The sequence below is a fragment of the Panthera leo genome, chromosome E2 (genome assembly GCF_018350215.1).
Source record: "Panthera leo isolate Ple1 chromosome E2, P.leo_Ple1_pat1.1, whole genome shotgun sequence".
NCBI classification, from domain to species: domain Eukaryota; kingdom Metazoa; phylum Chordata; class Mammalia; order Carnivora; family Felidae; genus Panthera; species Panthera leo.
This window is the reverse complement of record NC_056693.1, coordinates 38086012-38111563: the sequence shown is the minus strand read 5'-3', so window position 1 is coordinate 38111563 and position 25552 is coordinate 38086012. Positions and strand designations below refer to the sequence as shown.

Here is a 25552-nt window from a genome sequence, read left to right as displayed (position 1 = left end):
TGACTTAAGCCTCTATCTCTTCCATCCATCCAATTTAGACACTGTCAGTCATTTACCATTTCCCAAATGTTAACGGTCCTTTCGCACAATTTATTTTCCCTACTGCATATTGCCTTACGTGCAGTCCATATCGGTTACATAACATGTGCCCCGATTTCCCAGATCTTTAGTAGGTGTGACAGGACAGACATCAGGAATCTGTACAACACTGCAGTGGGCTCCAAGTACAGGAGTCGTGGTAGAGAGACTGTTGGGGGGCAGCACAGGGGCAGTGATAGCACAGGCTTCTTACCCTAGTTGGGTGTCATCTAGTTAGATCTTGGAGATCAGGCAAGATTTCCGTATGTATAAACCGTAAGGGAAAGTGAAGAGGAAATTCTAGACTAAGGAAACAAGCAATGATTCAGAGAAAGGAAAGACAATGGTGGCCGCTGCTGCCTGCCTGACAATATGTAGTCACGTGTTACAGTAGAATTGGACCCTTAGAATTGTATACAGAGCCTACAGCAGCCTCTGACCCCCAGGACCCCATCGTGGTGCGTTTGGTAACAGTTATGGGGACTTGGTACTTGCTGAGTACTAAAGTGGGCTGCGTTAAAACATAATAAAAAAATAATAATGCATGGAATTTAGAGTGCTTGTCCTGGAGCCTATGGCTCTAAGAAAAAAAAAAAAAAGAAAGAAATTACCAATTTAATAAGCAGAAGGACAGCAAATCCAAAATGGGGGGGAGTTCACCACCCCCATTGGGCTTCGCACTGATGGTGCCGAGCCTGCTTGGGATTCTGTCTCCCTTTCTCTCTGCCCTCCCCTGCTTGCTCTCTATCTCTCTCTCTCTCTCAAAATAAGTAAATAAGCATGAAAAAATGTACAGTGAAATAAAAGGAAAATGTTTACAGTGCTTTAGCTTGGTTCAATCCCTTCAATGTTCTTGCCTAGAGTACTGCAGTAGAATATAATGGTTAAGGGTAGGATTGCTGAAGGCACACTATCTGTGTGATCATGCACAATTACTTAATCTCTGTACCTCCCCCTTCTGTGAAATATGGAAAATAAGATTACCTATATCATAGAGTTTTATGGGCAGTGAATGAGTTAAACACTCTTGGAACAATGCTATCTTATATTTGCTATTGTTTTGTTAGTATTGTGGTTACTTTTTAACCAGTATTCCTGCTTCCCATTGCCCATAACCCAGTCTATACCCACTCAATTCCCAGGGCTATATTTTACAGGGCTACCATAGAGGTGATATATCTATACCTGCTGGGTCTTTTTAAACATGAGAGAAGTTTGCTAGATTAATGCTCAGATTTCTCAGTCAAACTGAGATAAGGCCCTCTGAGTTGGTGAATTTAACTTTTGGAGCATGTGACCCTCTAACTCTCACCTTACGCTCCTCCATGTATCCTCCTCTCCAGTCACACCTGAATACTTATCAGAGGAGTTAAGTGGCTCCCAAGGTTAGAAGGTGACAAGGATCTTCAGAGAGGTTAAGTGACATTTCCAAGGATACGCTGATTCCTAAGCCTTTCACTGTTCCCATCAATCCATTGCGCTGTAGCTCTAGAGAGCTGTCGTTGTACCAAGATCATGTGTTGGTGTCATCTGTCTGTGCCACTTGGCTGAGCTTTTGAGGACATCTTGTCTCATTCACCTCTGAGTTATCTGCATTTGGTACTAAACAGGGTAACAACATGAGAATTAATGCATGTTGATGAAACCACATAGTCATGTAGACATTTTCATATGTGAACATATTTTTATCTTAAGACACTGACTGCTAGTGCGTTCATTAAACTAAATACTGCTTCTGCTAAGCACTCATGTAATGCCTTACCATTAATGACCAGTGTTCATGGTGAAATTTTTAAAGGGAATGGCAGGAATCACAAGGGTGTCTGCTGATCAGGGAGATTTTGGCCCCACACATAACAGTGTGGACTCTGGCCTCTCTATTTGTCATTATGGAAAAGCACAGATAACACGTCAGACTTAAAATTTCAGTAAAATGGGGATTTCTACAACTTCATTTCTTGCTTTTGATCTCACACATTAACATCAAAGATCATAACGTGTGTGTGTGTGTGTGTGTGTGTGTGTGTGTAATACCATTCTGTCAAAAACTTTCATATTACTATATTTTTACTACAACCCAATAAGAAAGAGGAAGCAAGAGTTATTTCTCTCACATTACCGATGAAGAGCCTGAGGTTCAGGGAGGTAAATGAGGGCTAGTGGAGGGTGACTGTGGAATAAAAAAAAGGAGAAAGTCTATATAGACGTCAAAGTGGTATTGATAAGACCACCATAATCAATTAGTAGTCTCGTCCTGCCTGACTTAATCAGCATGACTAAATTCACAGGGCACATAGAAAAGAGAATGGGGAGGATCTTCTTACAATTTATCAAGTAATCATTACAAGAACATCATTTTAATGGTTTTATTATTATTGAGGTTTATTTATCTTTGAGAGACAGAGCATGGATGAAGGAGGGGCAGAGAGAGAGGGAGAGAAGAGCCTGACATGAGGCTCGAACTTAGGAAACATGAGATCATGACCTGAGTTGAAGCAAGACACTTAACTGACTGAGCCACCTAGGTGCCCCTCAGAACATCATTTTTAAAAGACAAACATATGAAAAAAAAAAAGCAATAGCTGTTTTACTCTTTCAAGGTCCTATACCTAGTGAATGACAGAGCCCAGAATATGTCCCAGATTTTCTGACTCCATATTTGTGCATTCCCAGAATGCTTTCTAGATTTGTGTATTTTGCGTCTGACCTTGAAAAGAGATGTGTGTGTGTGTGGTTTAAAATTGTGAATATCCTATAGGAGTACCCCAAACCCCAAGGATCTGGCTACACCAGGCAAACTCAAGGATCAAAGGGGAACCAGACAGTATTTACTATGTATTTCCTTTTCTATTTTTCTCAATTTCTGCTTTTTTGTCTTTTTTCTCTCCACTTTGCTTTGTCAAGTGTTTTATTTTCTTTTTCTTCCTCCTTCACACAGTAGAGTGCTAGTCAGTAATTCAAACTAAAGGAAAACATAAATGGTACTTCAGTATTAAGTCCTAGGGGACGTAAGTGATTTATATTCTCTTTCTTCAGCAATATTTGCTATAAAGCTATTGAAGGTGATATTTAGAGGAAGTGGATATTTTGCCACAATTTCACCTCTTAATCCTTAGAGCATTTCCTTGATATCCATCAGCAGTTCATAAAGACTTTAACACTTTATGAGCAATATGTTGACTTCCCTTTACAATGGCAAGGAAAAAAAAATAAAAATAAGCTCTCATTGAAGAAGACTACAATGTCTCCTCAAATGAAATTGGGTGATAAACCAAATAAAATAGGCACAAAAAATGGAAGTAAGTTTTCGCTTGTTTTCACACACTCTGCTCCAAATCTGCACACTGGGAAGATTTATTTGATTTATTTACTTCAGTCTTTTCTGAAAAAAGAAATTACAGGGGAATTTTTATCAACCTATGGCGAGGATGTTAACCGAAGATGATGATTATTGTTTCACAATATTAGTAGGGGGAGACAGAGAGAGATACAACAATACAAAATACTGTTTGTACCTAAAGACTAAAAGCATTTCTGCAGTGTCCATTGGAATAGGTTATACTGTTCCCATTCCTTATAACTCTCAGAACTGACATTTTTATTTTTAAGAGTCGATTTTATAGGAAATCAAAGTAGAGAAATATGGAACATTTGATATTGCATAAAAACTTTAAGCTCAGGAATAGTACTTTAAATGTGTATACTTCTAAGTTTAAGAGGACAATTTGCTTGATAATAGTACTTGCAAGACTGCTGATTTAATACAGTTTTTTTTTCTTCAAGCTTCAGTCATTTATGTAGTTCTGTGTCATTATTTTCTAATGTGTGTACACCATCTGTGTCATATAGTTTTTTAATCAACTCACTTCTTTAAGAATGTAAACATTGGTTTTGAAAGGAAACTTTATATCTACACTTAAGAATAAGAAAATTATTTTCACTTGCCATAAATACAAGGTAAACTTAGAAATAAAATAAATGAAGGCAAAACAATGTTCTTACATTCTAACAAGGCACTCGGAGTTTGCTTAGGGCTCTGAGCCTCAGGCCAGCATTTTGCTTGTTAGAGGCCAGCAGTGGCAGGGAACTGAAGTGTTCCCTCTGGACATAATGAGACAGTTGAAAGAGAAGTGGAAAGCAAGTAACTCTCCCACCATGTGATTCAGTGTTATTTATTTTCCATGTCTGTGTCCCATGAGAATCACCACGGGGGTGGACCACCTGCAGCATCGGAAATGCTGGGGTCTCCTAACAAGTCTGGGATGGACAGCCAAAGGTGCAAGTCGTTCTGGAGTCTCACATTTTGCAAATGAAAAATGGAGGTAATATCTGCATTTCTGAACAGTAAGTACCAATATGGACTGATGGCTCAATTAATTCCATCAGCCCTCAATATATGCTATCTTTCCTTCTCTCCTACAAGCATGAAGACTCCATTTATTCCAAGTCCCTGTCTTCTCCCTTTACATATCCTTCCTTCATATGGAAATCCTAAACTTGTGTAATTCACCCCTTATTTTTGCTAGAATAGTCTGAGGTGTTTGTAGTTCTGAGGAAATTGCATCCAATATTCAGACAGATTCCATAAGGTTATCTGCCTGTTCTAGTGAAAGCTACACTGCCAAAATAAATAGAGAAACGGGAAAAAAAATACTAGTAATGTAATAAAATACAGGTTAACCACCTCTGTGTAGGGCAAAGTGGAAAGATTTTGAGAGCAAATGAGACTTTGAAATCACATCATTTGGGTGTAAGATCATGAGAAAAAAAATAAGTTCCTCTTCTTAAGGCAAAAACAGCTTTAAAGTCCCATTAGGTCCTTTTAAAAAGGCTTCTTGAACATCAAATATCTTTTCCAAAACACTTCATTGATTTAAGTGTAAATTAATCAGTAATGCATGGTTTCCATTTCCCTCAGAATACACATGGATTTTTACATCAGATGCAAAGTATCTTTCCTGTTTTCCATCTCTTCAGAATTTGCAAGGGTGCTTTAGGTACTCCAGACTGACTCAAAAGTGCAAAGCCTTGCCCTTGATTCTTGCGAAACACAAGTGGTGATTTTGGCATGAGATTTGTTTGGTCCTTTATATGAATACTAAGGGAACATGCTTTCTCAGAATTCCAAACAGAAAAGGAGAAATTAAGAAGCATTGTGACCTTGGAAATATTTCTAGACAATAGCAGGGCCTAATAAGAAAAGCCAATATGTTTAAAGATCTCAGATTGGTTTCCCTGACTTCAACTCTGACTACATATTTCTGGTTTCCTCATCTGAAAAATGGGGATACTGGACAGTGTCTCTTTATCTTGCAGCTTGCTGGGGGAGAGATTTGAGATGATAAATCCACAAAAATTTATAGAGCATCTCTTCTGTGCTACTGGGGATTCAAAGATAAATGGACAAAATACTTTTCTGTGGTCTTCAAGGAAACTCCTAGCTCTGTAGGAAGAAAGCAGTCTGGGAATCTATTTTAGAGTGCTATCTTTGGGATGGGATGAGATGTGTGTCCGGAAGCTACAGAGACAGTGCACCTGCCCAAGGCATCCCAAACTTCCTTAATGGAAACTTGTTTTGTAAACACCAAGGTACTAAATTATGAGGCACTAAGGAGCAGGTGGATTCTCAGGAATACTTGATGTCATTATAATCATTATTACTACTGGTATTACCACTACTATTATGCAAATCACCAGTAGGGATCTGAATTATTTCCTGATGTTCACTCTTAATTTTGTCAGTTGGAAGAATTAATTTTTCCCCCAGTTATTCAGCCTTAGTCTGCTATCTTCACTGTTCTATTTCTGCTCTAAAAGATTGAGTTTCCTGGTTTTGTTTCTTTTCACTTTGTTTTGCCATCCCTTTTTCTCCCTCTCTCTTTTCCAGTGAAATCTGTTATCCTTGTTGAGTCCCACACACCAATCTGCTGAGCCATCTGATTTTTCTAACTCCAAATCTGGGTCTATTTCTAGCTAACTGTTGACAATAATACCATAGTTATCTTTGCAGTCATATTCCTTTATTCGTTATCTCAAATAACACAGTACCTGAACACTGACTATGTGTCAGGCTTTGAGCTAGGTTTGGATACACGGATACGGATAGTGGAGTCTCTGCTTTGAAGGAGCTCAGAATTAATCTGGTGAGGGGGCCAGACAAATGAACATAAACTGATAGGAGAGTGTGGGCCAGGAAGAACAAAGGTATATAAATGGGCACATGAGTGAAGACTTAAGACTAGAATTCCTATCTGTGAGCCATCTAGAAAGAAAAGATGGCCAGTACTTATTGAAAAGTATCCTAAGAGAGGAAGAAAGCCATCTCTCTACGCTTAGGGTCTGTCCAACAGGCTGATCCCAACCGCATCCCCAGAGTATGGTGCCCAGCCTAGTGGCAAATCCAAGGAGTGTCTCTGGGGAGCTTGAACTCTCTTGTAATTAGTGGCAGCACCACAAGAACGCATCTCCAAATAGACATACAATGTATGTAGGAACAGTGCTCTCGCTATGCAAATTCAGGTTCTAGGCAAGTTCCCCAAGGAACTACACTGTCTTAGGCTGACCCGGACATTTTTGAGTCCAGATCTCTTACCTGAGACCTTCCCATGTATCAGGATCTTCAGGCTCTAGTCTCTAAGGTACATGGCTTCCAGATAATTGGATTGAGGAAGAATCCCCAGCAGAGTTCAGCCATGAAGAAATGGGTATGGGCGTGGCCCACTGTTTGCAGGGTGCTTCTCCTCTGAAGTCCTCATGTGGCCAAGGACTCAACCAAAAAATGTTCTGAACACTGGTATGAAGCCTAGTGGGCTGTCATTTTACCTGTCTGTAAATTTCAACACCCCCCTGCTTAGAAACTGACCTTGTTTCACTAGAGATTTAGGAGAGCCCTCCTTCCATTACAACATGGGCCCTTTCTTGCCTCAAGATCCCATTATTTCTCCTTTAGGTCATCAAATGCAAAATATCCATCCATATTTCTTTACCAGATCATGAGATTGAAGTGGGCCTCTTTCAAACATCAGCAGCCTTTCAACTCTTCTTAACAAAAGTAGGAGGGGGTTTGGAAGGCCAAGTGAAATAAGAAAAAACAACAACAACAAAAAAAAACCCAAATTTTAATCTTCAAGAAGGAATGCAATTAAATGAACAAGGTATAAACTGTTTAAAAAATGATTTGAAGATGAAAGGCTGGTTTGTCTGGAGCTGAGAATGTGTTGGAGAACAGCGGATGGTACTAATTAAAGGGCTGATTGAGGTCTGACTGAATGCCCTGTGTAGCCACAAGACAGAATTTTACAATTAAGAGGAGTAGCCTCACTGTAGGGATCTTGGAAGGATCTGTTTTCTGGCCATCTGATCTTTTTTAGGTAGGTGTTGATAGGTTTGCTTGAGAGGAAACTAACATATATACTGAAAACTAGATACCTTTTTTTTTTTCTTTCATTGCATCCTTTAATGGAACGACGCTATGAGTTAAACATTTCATAAAGCATAAAAAGGCTTATGCACAGAGGCCCAAGAGCCTCAGAGTGGTTATCTAACTAGTTAACCAGTTAGCTGGTCTAATTTACAGAACCAGTAGTGTGTTCAGCCAGCCTTTGAAATGAGACGTAGGACTCCAAATGTCTGGCTCTTTCTTGCAGGCCTCATGCCTCCAAACTCCGGAGTAAGGGAGTTAGCATTTTCAAAGGAAAAAGAATTAGTTTAGCTGGTGCATACAGGACAAATAGATTGTGCTATAAAAGGATAGTGGAAAGATGAGCAAGGCCACTTGGGATTTAGAGAAGTAAAATACATTTCCCTTCACATTTTCATCATCTGAAAAACTAGGAGGTTATTGTAGAGAGTAAATGACACAACATATGTCCATCAATCCCTAGAGTGACCAGCAAGATTTTAAACGCTCAATGTAAGAACACTTACCACAACTCCTAATACCATTTATTATTACTTTCTCTTCCAGAAAAGTGATTATATGCATTATGTAATTTTGGAGGAGAAAACAACCCAGTGAAAAATAAAGGTGTTCTGTGCTCAGGCACAATGAGATAGTTTGGGGGAAGACAGAATATCATTATATTTAAAAAAAAAAAAAAAAAAAGAATGACTAAAAATTTAATAGGCTCCTTCATTTTGGCAAGTCATGTGCATTTGTTGTCTCTGCTTTGGGAGAATGCAACAGTCTTGTACACCTGCATTTGAAATGAGTTGTTACTTTGTGAGGATACATCAGAATGTATGAGAGCACATTTATGTATTTTTTTTCTTATGTTGATGTTTTTCTCTGATTCCTCAACAATCCTTACTCCAAAAATCTGCATCACACAAATTTTGCTTTGAAGGAGCCTCTGGGGCTGCATCAGTGAGCTTAACTCCAGGATACTAAAATAATTCAACCAAGACAAGACACATTATTAGACTGAGCAGATACTAGGTGAAGGGAGTAAATGTAATCTCACCAGAAAATGAAAATACTTTACTGGACTACATTAATTTAGTCTAAGTGCCTGAACTATTTTTTTCCCCAGTCTTCTAACTTCATATCTTGAAGATTATTGAGTGTTAGCTTAATGGTTTTTGCTTGGGCCATATTTACAGAGATAAGTGACAAGCTGACATATGACCAAGGACTTATGACCTGATGACCAAGGACTTAGCATCTTGTGGGGTTCCCTCCCCCAAGAATGAGTTATATAACCTTAGGCTCAGAAGTCAAAAGCCTTATCCCATTCTTTTCCTATAAAATGAATAACTTGAACTAGATAGTCTCTAAAGGGCCCTTTTGGTTCTGATAACATGTTAACTCTATAAAACTGAGGAAATAATATATCTTCTCCCCTCATAAGATTATTGTTGCAAGGATCAAATAAAAGAGCTGCTGTTTTTGGAAATATATGAAGGGCTATCCAAATCTAAATAGTAATAGAAGAGTGCCTGAACCGTGGACTCCAGTACTGAGGAGTAAGCATCACCTTGGAGGCCATTTGGTTTCATTATTTTCCAAATGGTCTTCAGAATGGTGTTTGTTATGCTGAATCATAATCGCCTTATTAGCTTTCAAAAAATACACATTCTTGGGGCGCTGGGCTTGGGCTTGCTCAGATCGCGCAGCTCTCGATCTCAGGGTGGTAAGGTTGAGCCCTATGTTGAGCATAGAGATTACTTAAATGAATAAAACTTAAAAACAATACACATTCTCCTTGGAAAGCCTGATTTAGTTGGTTAACCATGGAATCTGGGATCTATATTTACAAAACCACATGCAATTAAAGATTCCGATTTGGTTTGGGAACACATAATGTTTAGTTCATCTTGTATTGCAATGTGTGGGTCCCTGCCATAAAGAGGTAATACATTATTTAAAAGTAGGTGATGATAGTTACTTATTAGTATTTTAATGCTGAGAGGTAGTACTCAACTGTATTTAATGTTGAAAACCCTAGGTTGAAATTGTGCTCTTTAACTCATTGTGTAACCTTAAGCAAATCATTTAACTTTCTGAGCCTCAGTTTCCCCATACTTTAAAGGATACCAACCATGCCCTTTCCATTCTTAGTGCCTTAATAATAAAACAGACATTGACTGTAAAGAAATGAATGGGCATGTTATGTTATCTTGCCTCCCTCTTTAATTACTTTTTAAAGTATCATCGTTTTAAGGGGAATGGTAAAACACAATGCTGCATAATAATATTATTAAAAAATGCATCTCTGAGTTACATAACAGGTGTTTAGATATTCTACCCTCTGAATGGATGCCAAAGGAGAAGTTTGTTTACAGGTATCTTCTTCTCTCTCAGAGACTGTTTAGTGGGTGGTGTTTGGGTGAGTCAAATTACCTTCTGTTCTTGTTAGCTTATTTTCAAATTTAGGGAGATACACCCAAATGTACGTCTTGAAGGAATTTCGCCTTACCAGTTAGCTGTATTTATTCACACGCAGGCATGTTTGCAAAAGCAAGTACATTTTTCTTCCCCAGATATTCTTTCCCATTTCCTACCATTCCAAGTCTCTTGAGCAAATCCACTATTTACAATAGAGTTGTTTTAACGACATGTTTATGAAAATACAGATCCTGATCACAGTTTCCCTCTGGAGACCAAAGAGAATTTGAAACCCTGTTAGTAGATGGGAGATGAAAGGCGGGTTCAACTGTATATCAAATTGTATCTGAGGACCTGAAATTGTTTTATAAACCTCAATTAGGCCTCATACCACCCCCCTGAGGCAAGAAAGAAGTATTATGCACTTTTATGGAGACACAAACCGAAAACCCACAGAGAGGTTAATCAATTTGCATCACATGTCTTATAGCTGGGCTGCAGTGAGTTAGGAACAAAACGGAATTTCTTCCTAGGGAGCAACTTACCTTCTTTTATTTGCCTGATTACTACAGTGTGTGAAACTTCTGGAAAATTATGATGAATGTTCAAAAGAGACCCCTGAGAAAGGATTAGCATTTGTTTCCCAGTTTAGTAAATGAGTGATTTGTTTTTCACGCAAAAGCAACAGCACCTTTTTTGTTTTGCCAAACACTTTGGTAGAAATGACCCCTTGGAGGAAGGAGAAAAGGAAAAGCAGGGCAATTCAGGAATTAGGGAAGCAATTGGTAGGATATTTCTTTTTCTTTTTTCTTTCCACCTCCTTCTACATAGCAACCTGCACAGATATCGCACGCTAGAGGGCACTTGAGGTAGAAGGAAAAAAGTCTTGACGTCTCTCAGACAGGACCAGTTGCCTTTGCAAACAGGAGCCGGCAACCTAAAAGCACTGCTTTCTGTTTTCTACATGGCAGCCGAGCTCTGATGAACGAACAAACAAAAAACCCTTCGATAGCACTATGCAGCTTGGACTAATAAGGAAACTGTGTTCAGATTCTCGGAAACGCAATTTCCTTTCAACTTCTTGGAACCTTTGTCGAATGTAAATATAACATTCTTCCAATACCCAACTTGATAACAACTAATCAGAACTACAGGCTCCATTTTAGGCATAATAAGAGATGCTGATGTGCTGCCCCACCCCCTACTACTGAACCCCCCATACATGTGTAGTGATACGTTAGTGTTAGTGTGCACATTGCAGATGACAGTGATCTAAACCAGTCTTAAGATTAAATTTAACTATTATATTTTAATACCAAATACAATCTGATATACCAAACTAATTTTACCTCATGCGTGTGTGTGTGTGTGGGCGGGGGGGGGGGGTTCTTTTCCTTTTCTTTTCTTTCTTCTTCTTTTTTAAAAACACAATGTGAATCCCCCCCCCAACCCCCCGCCCCTTCGTGGCTTCCACGTTAACAAGAGGGATCTGGCATCTTAATCTAGTGGCCGGCCACTCTGTTCCAGAAAACAAAAATAAAAACACAACACAATCAAACCAAACCAAAAATGCTAAGTGTATCATCTACAAAATCCGGGCTGGCTTATTTGATAGCTTTGTACCAGTCCCCTTAAATCTATCTAACTGGCCCCTCACCCCCAGTTTCTGTGTAGAAGCTGAATTGGAGCTTATCTCTTTTCTAGCACCTGGGAAGATAGGAGATAATGCCATTTTGAAAACCTTCTCCAAAACGCTCTCAGCACAGATGTGGTTTTCAGAAAGTGTTTACACCTCCATTTACTGAAAATATAATGGCAAGCTCAAGATTAGTAATTACAGTCAATATTAAGAGATCCAGGCCTAATTTCAGGGACAGCTAAAACCAGCAGCCAAGAAACGTAACCATCACAAGTCTGAATAACAAGCTCAATGATGATTTTACGCCAAGAACCCATCACCACTTCTAAAGAAATCAGTCTAGTTTTTCAAAACCTGTAATAAACATTGGTGAAGTAATTCCATTATTTAGTGTGCATACACTTTTCTTTTTATTTTACCTTATTTGTTAAGATAATAGTCTGCCCTAGAACATCCCAGGACAAAAACAATAAGTATTCATACAATGCACTGCTTTATTTTTATTCTTCTCATCTTTATATATATCACCTGAGAAAAGAATAGCCTAAGGCAGTGGTTCTCAAAATATAGCAAGCAACACAGTCCCTTGGAGCATTTGCTAAAACCCAGGTTGCTAAGCCCCACCCAGATTCAAGGTCTGAGAATTTGCATTTCTAACAAGCCTCCTGGGATGGGGAGGCAGGATCTGGACCAGAGATCGGTGTGAGAACCACACTAATTGCTCACATTCACTTCATTTGAGCACCCATTACATCTTTTCATGACTGTAATAAAGAGGCTGATTTAAAACAAACTCTTAAAGAAATCTTTCCTAAATGTACCTAACATTTGCAAACTTCTTAAAATGCCTTCCTAATTTTTTGCCTTCTCATGATATATGGTCCAATATTGGAAATTCAATCAAATTTCAAAGTCTCTTCTGCCTAATGCTACAGTTGTTATATATTACTTATTACAACCCCCACCCCCTCAAAAAAAGGACATGGTAGTTTTGAGATTTCTGCATCACGATTTCATAACATGAAATCTGGGAAAAGTACTCTGCATTCCTGGAAAGTATTATATGTTAATTGGTATTACACTTACGTTTTGGCCTTCTTCATATTTCAGAGTCTTAAAGTTTTTACTTAAAATATTATGTTTAAAATATCCCAGGCAGGGGGCACCTGGCTGGCTCAGTCAGTGGAGTATGAGACTCTTGATCTTGGGGTTGTAAATTTGAGCCCCATGTTGGGTGTAGTGATTACTTAAAAATAAAATCTTAAAAAATTAATAAAAAATGAAATAAAATAAAATAAAATAAAATACCCTGGGCAGGAATTACATCGTGAAATATTTTCATTCACCGAATCCACACTTCTCAACCCCTCCTTTAGGAGAAAGTCCACAAATTCATTAATTGATCTAAATTTAAAAGCAAGCGAAGAAACCTGAAAGTTCTCACCATTATACTGTGGTAAACACATGTTTTTTAGTGTTTGTTTTTATATTATTTTAGTTTTTAATTGTGTACCGGAGAATGAGAAGAAGAAAAGTTTACATTTTGATGCAGCAAATAGTAGCTATGTTCCATTCTGCCATTTCCTGCTCCAGTGGGACAAAGTGGAGTGTCCCTGTCTCTCCCACCTCCTGCCAGGGCTCTGCTTCCTATAAGCCAGAGGGTTCTTCACTATCCAGCTAACCAGTCACTTGGTTTAGTTTCCTCTTTAGTCCAAATTACAGCACAAGATCTACCTGTAGTGAAAAAGAAACACAGAGTTTCTTTCCATGTCATTCAACTGCAGTAGAGTCCTCCTCTGCCTGTCACAGAAACCCAGGCTGGAGACACCCTGCCTCATCCCAGTCTGCAACTCAGTCAGCCAAGGTTATTTTGAAGGCATCTCCCCACCCCCCAGCTCTTTTCTGATTATACTTCAGCCCTATCAGATAATCCCTCACCCTTCCTCCCCTGCCAGGCACCACCGCACAGGCAATTTCAGTCGCCATTCTGAAAAGCCCATGTAGCACAGTCCTCTTCCTGTGGACTGGAAGCTGGAAGGTGTAACCCTGGAGAGGATGTTGAAAAGAAAACACTTTCTTAAGGAGTTAGGCTCTCACCATTGTGACATTACACTGCATCCTATTAAGTGTGGGTGGAATTGTTACAGAGGCAAATGCCTTGTCTTTCAGCAACCCTGATTATTTTAGAAATATCCTTATAGGGCTTTTTAACATTATCCTAATCCTCTTTCACACTGCTTAATCACCCAGACCTCTCCTAAGAATTAGGAGAAAATTAGTAGGAAATTCCTACTGCAGTGCTTTGAGCAGAGATTAGCACATGGAGAGAGGGCTACCTTGAAATCTAGTTGCCAAAATTCAATGAAGACAATGCATGTAACTGCTCTGAGAGTACATGTAGAGGTGAGTCAAAACAACGCATCCTAACCATGGGATCCAAAGCCATTGGATCCTGACTCTCTTCCCTTTGTCAAAAGAGTTGCTGTTGTTGTTTTCCTTTAAGAAAATGAGATTTGGGGATGTTTTCTAATTCTACCATTCTGGCTTTCTTTTGAGATGAGTTTGTTACTTGTGATGATTCGCAGCCTTCAGTAACACAAAACTTTTTCTGTGGTTCTCATAGATTTAAGAAAAGTACCCCCCAGGAAAGGAGCAGACCATGTGATCAAACTGAAAATGAATGTCTGAAAATTAAGCACAACACAAATATCATGTATTTCTTTGTCCACTTGGGACTTACTTCCTGGTCTAGCAGGAGTTATGATTTGATTGAGGTATGACTTCTGTTCCTTTTTCCTAGATAGAATTAGCCAACTCCTGAATACCCTGCAAGCTTACACAGTCTGAGAAAAGAAGGAACAGTTACTATGTACTGTCGTGTGTGTGTGTGTGTGTGTGTGTGTGTGTGTGTGTGTGTGTGTGTGTTTGGGGGTGGGTGGGGGCGGAGGGAAGATAGCTCCTGGTTCTCCTCACCTCTCCGTGTCTGAAATAATTCACTAAGTTTTTTGCCCGTAAGAAGCTAGAATGTGCAACAGATATTAGACCTATAGGCTGTATTCTTTTAAACATTTCATAATGGGACACACACACACACACACACAAATGTCAAATCTGCATAAAACATTACAAGCATATTGTGCCTATTTTCTCATTCTGCTCACGGTGTCTCATTAATTTGCGACAGTCAGTACAAGCTCTACAGACCTTGTGTCTGGTTGTCTGCGCCCTTTCCCCCCTCTGTTTCGGCTGTGCCCCCCGCCCCCCCCCCCCAGATGGTAAAACCCTTCCTGAGAACTCCCCTCTGGTGCACAGGGCATGGACCAAATCAGGGTGGCCTGTGGAGGGAAGTTAAACAAAAAAGTAATGCTTAGTGCATCTAACGTTTCACTGATTGTATCAAAAGATGATCACGGTGGCTCAATATTTCTGTGTTAGCCTTGGAAGTGAGAAGAAAACAAGCCTGGACCTCTTAATTTATCTGTACTGGCTCTACCCCAGGGCGGGGGGGGGGGGGCACGTTTCTCAGGACCTGCATGGCGTCCATCAGAGCAGCTGAACGGGCCACAGCCAGGGCATCTCTTGGCGGAGGTAAAGGAGCTGCAAAAATGGTGTCTGCGAGTAGATCTGGAGGCCAAGGGACACTGACAAGACAGGGCAATCTCCCCCTGGGTTTCCCACGCAAGTTCTGCTGTTCTTTTCGTGCCTACTTACTGCGCGCCCCTGCCGGCTGCCCCGGTGCCCGCCCCGATCCCATCTCCCTGAAGGAGTAGAGGCAGGGGGGTGCTAGGAATGTGCTCCACCCACAAGACCGCAACACACGCCTGCCTCCGAGCTGTAGCGTCTGAGTCGTAGGTAGCGGTCTGACAAGCACCCCACTCTGTCCGCAAGAGGCTCTCGGAATTGCGAGGTAAGCCGCCCACGCGCACCCCTCGGCCCTGCCGCGTCCTCTTCCGCCCACGGAGAACAGCTGTGGGTCGTTGAGACGCTTTTCAAGACCACGCTGGCCCCAGGGCGCAGGTGAGAGCCGACCGAGGAAGCTCGCGGGTACCGCCTCCGCCTGCCTTGATCCCCCGCCGGCCCCCTTCTCCGGGAGGCTGGCCTTCCGCGGGCTGCGTGCTCCGCACGGAAGGGCGCATCTTCAGCCGGGGCTCTGGCTGCGGAGACGCGCGGGGCGTGCTCGGGAGCCAGGAGCGAAAAGTTGGGCGCCCACTTGGAGCGGGGAAGAGCGAGCGAGCGAGCGACTGCCGAGGGGGAAGGCAGGGAGGGGGCGGGGAGGGGGACTGCTTACATGAATTTCCAAGTGGTAGACCTGCCTCTGCGCTCTGCCCAATGAGATCCGTCAGGGGAGGCACCCGGCTCACTTTTCCACATCACTTCACAGTTACATTTGGCAGGCAGGCGGGCTCGCACGCCGGAGCGCTCAGCCCGGAATTCGTGGATTTATTCGGAATCTCCTTGCTTCCCCGAGTCCCCTCCGCCGGCGCCGGTCTGGGCACGGACGGTCCCGCGCACCCGCCCGCTCGCTGCACTTTGGGCTGCGGACACCCGGACTCGGCGCGCCCGCCCCGCGTCTCCACGGCGAGCCCCGCAGCTCCGAGAGGCATGAACGGAATCCGGAGGCGCCTGCCCTGCGCGCGGGAACCTCTCGGTGCTCGCCGCCCTCGGGAGCCGACCCAGAGTCCCTGCAGCCGTGTGTGAACCAGGAAGCTTGAAATTCGCCAGCGCCGAGCTCGTCAAGAGTAAGTGCTCTCCCTCTGTCCCCTTTTCCCTCCAAGCCCCGAGGACCCCGAAAGGACCGTTTCCTTTAAGAATCCCTATCCCCCTTCGGACACCTTGCGCGTCTCCTCCCCCCCCCTCCCCCGCAGATGGTGGACGCGGGTTCCTAGCCCAGGCTTGGGGCTGAGCTGCGTCTTTCATGATGCGCACAGCCGACGGGGCCACCTCAGGGCTCTGACGATTTGGCAAACTGTTGTGACAGTAGGTCCTGGGGAGTAGCAAGCAGCCTGTGCCCCTTTAGTCTTCCTGCCAGTCTCCATCTCCGCGGTCGCCTGGCGATTTCGCCGCCTCGCCAGGCCGGCAGGCAGGCGACGCTGCAGCCGCGCGCCTTCACTGCGGGGTCCGTGCGGAGAATGGGCAACACCCGCGGCGGGGGTGAGGAGGGTGCGAGCCCGAGAGGAAAGAAGGCGCAGGGACCGGGGCTGCCCCTTTGCTGCACCTTCCCCCCACCCACCCTGGGGACAGGGAGGGAGACCCCTGCCTTGGGGCCGCGGGCCGCGACCCAGCAGCGGAGAGCCCCCCGCCCCGGCGCAGGGCTTTCCTACAAGTGGCTGCTTCAGCCTACGAGGCGTGGTGCCCGCTGCAAACTTGCTGGCTCTCGGGCCGCCCCGCGGCTCTGCAGCGGCCAAGCCCCTGTACCGAACCCCGGCAGGACGCCCAGAGGCACTGTCCTTGGCGAGCCCACGCTCACAGAGGCCCCCCGAGCCGAGGACTCCGAACCCTCTCCCCATCGCCCGGCAGGGCAGGCGGCTGCGCTTTGTGCCTTCTCCCTGCTCCCCATCCGCCGACACTCGGGGGGCGGGCCGCCTTGCTCGCTGGCCTAGAGGGCTCTCGCCTGGCTTCTGCCAGCGCGTAACAGGTTCGTAAGGGACCTCCTCCCCTCCTACCGGGTTCCAGCCTGGGCTGGGGGACACCGAACACCTGCTGATGCCAACAGGTATCCGCAGTTCTCTCCGCTTCCCTTCTCTCCCAGACCAAAGCTCTCCCCACACAATGTGGCAGGAACCTCAAAGTTTTGTTACCGTTGACCCTTCCCCGCGGGCACTGAGCCGGCCGCTCGTCAAGGGCCAGCCCCGTTGGCCTCCGCGAGTCGAGATGGCAGCTGTTTGCTTGGGTTGCTAAATCTTGGAAATCAAACAACATGAATTGTTTATTGTTGCGAACGCACAGCATCAGTCCGTCATGGCAAATCAGGCTGTCAGCTGCTCACTTCAGCTCCAGTTAGAGAACGGGGCTTGTAACCGAGGCAGCGGGAGGCAGGAAAGGTCCTTGCAACTTTACCACCCTTTCCTGAAGATTCCACAAGAGTTTCCTCTTGAAGAGGCACGATCCGACAATGCCTTAGCGCACCGAAGCTGCTAATCAGATCAGCCGGCTGCTGGGTTTCACCTGGCTTCACGCAGCTTGCGGGCTGACAATGGGAAGGAGGGGGCTTCGGAGAAGGTACGCCAGCACTGCCCTCTCGGGTCGGGTACCATTGCGGAGCGGGTAGGAGGGACCCGGGTGGGTTGGGGCGGTTGTGAAGCGCCTGTCCGCCCTACAGTTCTCCTGACAGCCGTCTCAATGGTTAACAACGCTCCCTGGGCTGTCACCTCTGCTTCATTATGGGAGCTTTTCAACTGGAAAACTATGTGGGAAAGAGATATTTATGTAAGATTCGAGAGTGGGATTTTCCATCCATTCAACCTCGCCGCTGTACTTGACTGCATGCAAAATGAGCCCCGTCTTTTAGGCTAAACACAACTGAAATTTCTGCCCGGCTGTTGCCTTTCATCAGCTGTGTCCAGTTTTGCAGGGATTTTATCTGAGTGTGTGTGTAACAAAGAGCGAGGGAGAGAGAGATTCTTTTACAGACAGGCCTGATACCTTTGAAGGATGTTCTCTAAGGGCTGCATTTTTCTCCCCTCAAAGGGAGTTCTCCATAATCATCCTGTCCAGACATGTTTTCCACTTCCCTGAGCTCTGTGGCTGAAAGAAATTCAAGGATTAACCCTCTTATTAAATAATAACACTAATAATATTCTATAATTCTTTAGCAGATTGGAAGCTCCCCATCACATACTCATTTCATGCTGGAGCAGTTGCAGCATTTTAAACCATCCCCTTTGATAGATTTTTTTTTTTTTTTCCTGGACTCTAAAGAGGGCTTGGAGTTGAGAAAAATCTCCGAAAACAGAGAAGAGCTTTCCCAGCAACTCTGGGATTGCTTCATTCAGGGCTATTGAGTGGCATTTCGTCTTCCTCATTGTTTGTTCCCCTTGCCACCCAGATGAGTGTCAAGGTATCCCATGTCCATCACGAATGGGCTATATATTTTAGAGATGCTGGCTAACGTTCGCCAAAATTTGTGCTGTAATGCTGTCACTTAAACTTTGAATCTTTCTCCCCTGCAACCTAGATCTTGTATTTCTAGTTATTATTACTGTTAAGAATCACTTTGGCTTTAAAATCCCCAGATTCCCAAAACTCTCGAGATTCTTGATAGGTAAATCTCTACATGCAAGACTCAACATTTTTTGGCTGCATTTTTGCTGTGCAGGATGCATTTTTGAGTTCTTGAAGGTGCTCTGAATTTCACTGAAGAGCAATTTTATAGCAGCCTTCCCTAGAATAGCAGCAGCATTTGCTGCTCTAAAGAATATTCTCTCTAAAGGAGAGGAGGTCTTTAACCTGAAAATAACTTTCTTTGGGTATTGTGTAGAACTCTGGTCCAGACCGAATTCATCTAAGGCAGCCCCTTAGTTTAGCACTGAACACACTTAAGTAGCCAATGGTGGTATGCTCAATGTAAAAACAAACAGCCCATAAAACATGCTCAGCAGGCTGGAATAGACCACGTGAGAAGGCATTTGTAAAGGCTGTTGTATGAGCTTATTCGTGATACAACATTTCCGTGTACACTGTGCACAGATTTAAGGTCTTAGGATGCTGGTTAGCCGGGAGCATCAGATTTTGGAGCAAAGCATGGGAACTCCAAAGAATCAGGGTATAATGATTCTATTCAAGAAGTTGTACTTCAAGGTTTTGCTTTCCAGTTTCCTTTCATTGTTCATTAGTGAGGAGAAAGGCACAATCATCCAGAAGTTAGAATCCATACTTAGCAACTGTCCAGAAAACCATATTATAAGTAAATTAATGCTTTAAGAAAAAAAATCTTTATTTTTCTACTCAAGGTGGCACACCTCACAGCTTTATCAACATTCCAATCTGAGCAAAATTTCCATGCAAAGCCAGAAGCTTTTCAGGGGTAAAATGATATTCAATTTATATTTCCAATCACACTTTTCTGGTTTATCAGCCAAGTTTTGTGTTTGACAAATCAAGGAGCAAGCATGATCAGAGTAGCCTTTTAATTATAGATGGAGTCTAAAGTCTCAAGACTTTGTTTTGGAAGTAGCGTGCTCAGTGATGCTGTGGATAGTGGTGTCAGTCATTTTATATTGCCTAAAAAGTTACTTGGAGAAGCAGGAAAAAGATGAAGTTTTCTTCCCCCATTGTTTTCAGCATTGTTGCACTCACAGCTGAAATGATCATATTTTGCTTTTTAGTTTAGGAAAAGGCTCCTAACTTTGGTGTATTAAACACCACCTGCAGAGTGTAAGAATTCAACCCTGGCCGGTCCTGGCTGCTCTGTATTAGGTGTGGTACACACATACACAAAATTTACTTGTAGAAAACTTCAAAATGTGCCCAGATAACTAACTTATGTATTGGTTCAAGTATGAGGATTTTTATCATGTTCCCTTTGCCATTTCATCTGCCTTGGATGGTTTGATTTGCACCCCCCACCCTGGCTTCCTGAATTTGTATATTGACCAGTCTTTTTTTTTTTTTTAATATCTTTTTGCAGTGCTGGAAATTTTTTTTCCTCCAGAATCCCACAGATGTGTATTTGTGAAATAAAATATTATTTTGATGGAATAAGGCTGTCATCTGAATTAGTGGGGCTTAATTAACCAAAGAGCGATTAGGCTTTTCTCATTTAATTCCCATAGAAAGTTGTGATGAGCAATCTATTTCTGCTGAACCGTTGGTTCTTGCCTCTGGAACATGCTTCAGATATAACCATGAGGAGAAAATTAGTTGAACCTGGCAACTTCGAAAGGTCAGAAAGGAAATAAGTTCAAGGGATGCCATTCAGCTGCTGCTCCCATATGCTGCCTCTAGCTAAGTCTCCAGAGTTACTTCATGGCAAAGCACCGGGGCCAATACTGTTTCCTTTTTCTATCATGTCCCAAGCTTTTATTTCCCAAGTTTTAAATGTCATATGCTTTTCCTTATGATAAATATCATCTACCTTCTTGCCTTTAGAAGTCTTGTTTTTAAGTTTTATTAATAGTTGAAATAGATGCGGTTTTCTGTCTTTCTTTAGAAAACATAAAAGAATAACACTTGTACTTAGAACCTTCAAACTTTCCTTTCCTATTCTCTCTGCCAAAGACAGTTGAAAATGTTGAAATGATGGTTAGTTGAGGGCAAGCACAGAGTTAGTGCTCTGCAAACATTTATTTAATGCATCGACAATGAACAAAGACTGCCTTCTCTTCCTTTACTAGGAGATTCTCAGTAAAGGATGGGGTGGGATATAATCCTACCCAAAATCCAGTATTATGATTATAAACCTCACTTGGAAAATCAAGACCAGACTTATATCAAGAATGCTGCTAACCTACATGGGATGCAAAGTAGTGTTTTATTGGGGAAAACACACTAAATTCTGAAGGGTTGCATGTGTAACTCAGTGTCCATACCTTTCCCTTGGTGGGGGAATGTATAAAATAATGAAGGGAAGAACTTTCCCTCTTTTGCTTCTTCCTTCCCCTCCCTCCTTTGCTTCTCTTTAGTATATTTTGTATTTGAATGGAACAGTTCATATTAACCTTATGTGAATTGCAAGTCAGAACGTCTTAGAAGACCATTCTATACTCTTCTATATTGCGTTAATCAGCAGGATACCTGGCACTCACATGTACACAATGGAAAAAAAATACTGTGTTTGCCATGATAAGGTATTTCTGTGAATAGATTTATTTACATTTTAAGCATGTTGAATATACTGCAAAGGAATATTAAGTGGAATTGTATTCTATGTATGTCATTAAGTGAAAATGTTACAGTACCTTCATGTTCTATTACCGATAACATTTTCCATGCATTGTTTCTTTCTAGATAGATTAATGCATAAAATATGACTATTTGATTTCCGATGTGATACAAATAACATGAAATAAGTAGATGAGGGAGTGATATGAATATCTTAAGGGAATACTTTTCTTATACATGCAACCTCATCTTCTGAACTTGTTATAAAAATTACAAGGACACATTCCATTCTTTATTTCTCTATTGCTGTTTCAGCTTGACAAACAGAATTTAATTTTCTGTGTTGAAGTATTTCCATCTTCCTACTGGGGGTGCTCAAAAATGAAAAACCATTAATTTATACTTATTTTTATTAAAGTGGTAGGGCATATTTGTGTTTGTCTGAGTTTGACTCAAATATAGTCGGTGAAGATAATACTGATTTTAGAACTCATATAAATACTTTAATTGTCATGACCTATGTATTCTGTTGTATCTCAGTATTACTTTTGTCAAATGATTGCTTGTTATCTGTCTACCCATCTATCAACTGTGTTCGTAGTTCATGGTAACCGTGTCAGTGGGTGGTTTTTAAGCTATAAAGTCTTTGAAACATGAAAGAATGACAGTAAGGTGCACTTGTAAGGATGGTTACTACACAGTATAATCTAATTGGCAGAATCTTGACTTAATATGCTGGGATACTTGGCTGCATTTCAGTTTTAGTATTACAGACTCTGTAGCCTTGGTTATGTGATATAACTGATTTTAACCATTTCCGCATGACTTAAGCAAGAAGCGAGAGCTTGTAATTTTCAGCTATCACCAGTAGTGCTGAAATGAATGGAAACCAGTTGTTGAATACTTTTGAAAGAAGATACTACCTGACAATCTCGTAGCATTATCTTCTCTCAGCAGCCTTCTGAGTAGTGTTGAGAGATCATTTTGGCCTCATTTCTGAGTTAGTGGGGACTCCTCACTTTGACCATTCTCATAGGAAGGTAGATGATGATGAAATGCAACAGAATTTTTTTTTTTTTTTTTTTTTTTTTTTGGTAGCAGTACCCGGCCAATGAAATGTTTGTCATCGAGTAGTTAAAGTTTGGCTGTAGTGCAATTGTACAATAGGATGTAGCAGCCCATGTTTTTCATTGAGTGGTTACAAAGGGAGGGAATAGGTCCCATGCGGATGTTTAGTGCTTGTGTGTTGTCCTGTCTGCAGAAAATAGTGAAGGGACAATGCTATGTCTTCAATGGAAAGAGACGTGGTTGGCTCTTGGGAGGGGACTAAAAATCCTGCCCTTTAGCAGCTTAATAAAACTATTTGAAGTCATTAGTTGTGTGTTAGCTGTGGGCAGGGAAAGCTATTTATAAAATGCTATTTTATTCGTATCCAACATGGTTCCTGCCATTTAAAAAAAAAAAAAAAAAACAAGAGTTGGAAAAGGTTATTTTATTACCTGTTCTAAATAGAACACTGGGATATTCCCCAGTGAGGTACACAGCAAGAAATTGAAATAAAATAATTTTTTAAAATATCAATCAAAAGTCTTTGTTAAGTACATGGAATTTTCAGTAAATAGTAGCTATCATTGCTTCATTGATAGAGTTTTATGTACATTCACTTATTTTTTTCCACTGTCCCTCAAGTTAGAGAGTATGAAACAGAGCATCAGTTCCCTTATTTGTCATAATTGAGATACATCTCCCCGTACCTTATGAGTGATAGAACAGTAATTCAAACTATTTCCAACTCCAAACTTGATGTTTCATCCACTGTGCCATGGAGCTTTTCACAGCTCAGCTACACTACAATTGGGCAATAAAATTGATTTCTATTGGTTACTGTGATTTAAAGGGTCTTGGTTCACAACCTTGGGAGTTCCCAGAGTGAACTTTGAAATTGGCCTCCGTATACACAGGGCACGGAGTTGCCAAAGAAAGATGTGAGACATGCCTGACTGGTAGGTGGCAGTGTTAATAAACAAGGGAACTCAGATATGAGGCTTTCTCTCAGGTGGTCACACGATGAGATTTCCGCATCTAGAATCTTAAGGTGTTAAATAGAGGCCTAGAATCTTAAGGTGTTAAATAGAGGCCTCCATGGGGTTCAGTCACGTATTTAGTCCAGATGGACTCACCAACATCTTAATCCCTCAAAGCTGAGTCCTTGAAATGACTCTTAGTGAGAGAACAGTGGGTAGAATGTAGGTCCAGGAATAGGGATGGGATAAAAATTTCTGCGCCAGCTCTCTGATCCACTGGTGGTCACATCTTCACAATGACCTCCTCCAACAAAAGGTGAACACATTGTTTTCACTCCTAGGTTTCTATTAAATTTTCAGCACGTTACTTAAAGACAGCAATAGATGGGGCTTTCAAATGGAGAAGGAGGTATTTAGAAGAGCCCTGAGAAATCACTGCCTGACACTACTGTGTCTATAATTAGCAAGGGATACATGGAACTTGTGTTCATTTTTTTGAGATGATCTCAGTACACTTCTGTCTTAAGAGTCTGACAGAATAGATTCATCTTCAATATCTTAACCTTATGATTTCAGGAAAGTTTTCCTAAATGAAGGTCTGGGTCTGTAACACTAGAAAAGGGCCTTATTTTGACCTTGTCTTTGTCACAGACCTAGTCACCCATGCTGAAATTTCCCTAACAAATAGAAATGTTTCTGTGCTCTGTGTGTAGAACAAAGTTCTGACTCCTTGGGAAAGGAGAAGGCATTTATTTTTGCCAAGGTAACCCATAATGATTAAACTTCATGAAAACTAAAGAAAAAGAGTCACGTGCCAATGGCAGCAGAATGGATTTGGCAGGTGTTCTGGGTGGCAAAATAAGCGAAAGATACGTGCTTTTGAATAGAATAATAGCTGGATTAAGGATATGGTAGGAGACCAAGGAAAGATGATTAGAGGGTTGTGGCTGATGGGGAGATAAATAGGGTGTGTGTGTGTGTGTGTGTGTGTGTGTGTGTGTGTGTGTTTAAAACAAAAACAAAATTAGAATCTTGTTATGCGATGGGAATCTGGTCAGGGAATTCTGAAGGCTTTAGGAAAGATGACTCTCCTGAATTGTATTTGGATGCATGCAAGTACCATCCCTCTCTAAACCCCAAATATATCTGTGCCTGTTCCGTTCCAGTCATCCAGCGTTTGGCGTGAATTGCACTGGGCCACAAGCTGAATCTCATACCCCATCTGTGTTTCTGAAACACCACTTTGAATTCAATGTGCATTTACCTGTTTTGAAGCAGCCTGCTAATGGTTCTAAATTCAAGGTCAGAAACATTTTTAATAGAAATTCTCTGGTCTTATGTGTCATTTTTGCTTCTATGAAATATTGTGGCTACTAAGCCTGGTGGATAATAAAAGCATAATTTCCTGTCAACCACAATAATCTGCTGGATTGAATCCTAAAGTGTCTGTAAAAGCCCATTTTTATTTTAGACTTCACCTATTGGTGTGCGGCTTATTGTTTAGAACTTTAATCTACCTTGTTCACAAAATTGATGGTGGAGTATATTTTTGCATAATGACTTAACGTACCCGAGAATTGACCACCTTAAAAAAGTTCACCATAAAAAAATGTTGGGGTCAGCAGAGTAACATCCAGGCTGTAATTAGAAAGGTGTCTAAAATATGTGTATGAATGAAAAGTCAGATTGTAAGTATGTTACCCAAGAGAAGATATTTTCTTATGGGGAAAATTCTAAAGACTTTCTTACTTGTAAGAATTCCAGAGAGACTGTAAAATCTCTTCATCTCACTATCTGGGTGTAAATCAATGCAACAGCATTATAATAAAGTGGATTGCTTGGCCAGACATACGTACTGTGGTTGGAAAATCTAAAAATAAATTGATTTTTTACCCAAGCTTTACAACCTTGCTCAATTTCTTCTTCCTTGCATAGACTTAAGCAGTTTGTGTATGAGTTACTCTTCACGATGTTTATTAATTCTGATAACAGTGACATCACATTTGGTTGCATCTCAAGAATTCCTATAAAGCTATTTTCTAATCATCAAAGAGACATTACCTCTGCTTGTGGCAGAGGTGAAAGCAATATAAATAGTATGGTTCTAATTGTCACAGTAGAAGCTCATTTGTCTCTAAGTGAAGACTCTCTAAGGCAGACTTCGCT

General features: G+C 41.7%; 1 protein-coding gene across 3 annotated transcripts in view; it reads left to right on the top strand.

Moving 5' to 3' along the window:
• Positions 1-25552, top strand: part of CDH8 (cadherin 8) — a 412814-nt gene that overhangs the window by 38114 nt on the left and 349148 nt on the right. Inside the window, exon 1 of one of the 3 annotated variants that reach the window (XM_042918478.1) lies at positions 16204-16282. The exons of 1 other annotated variant lie outside the window; for it this stretch is intronic. The gene's annotated coding sequence lies outside the window, so the exon portion shown is untranslated. Of the gene's footprint in view, positions 1-16203; positions 16283-24616; positions 24689-25552 lie in introns of those variants that run through there. One more of the 3 variants, XM_042918477.1, reaches the window with a different exon arrangement.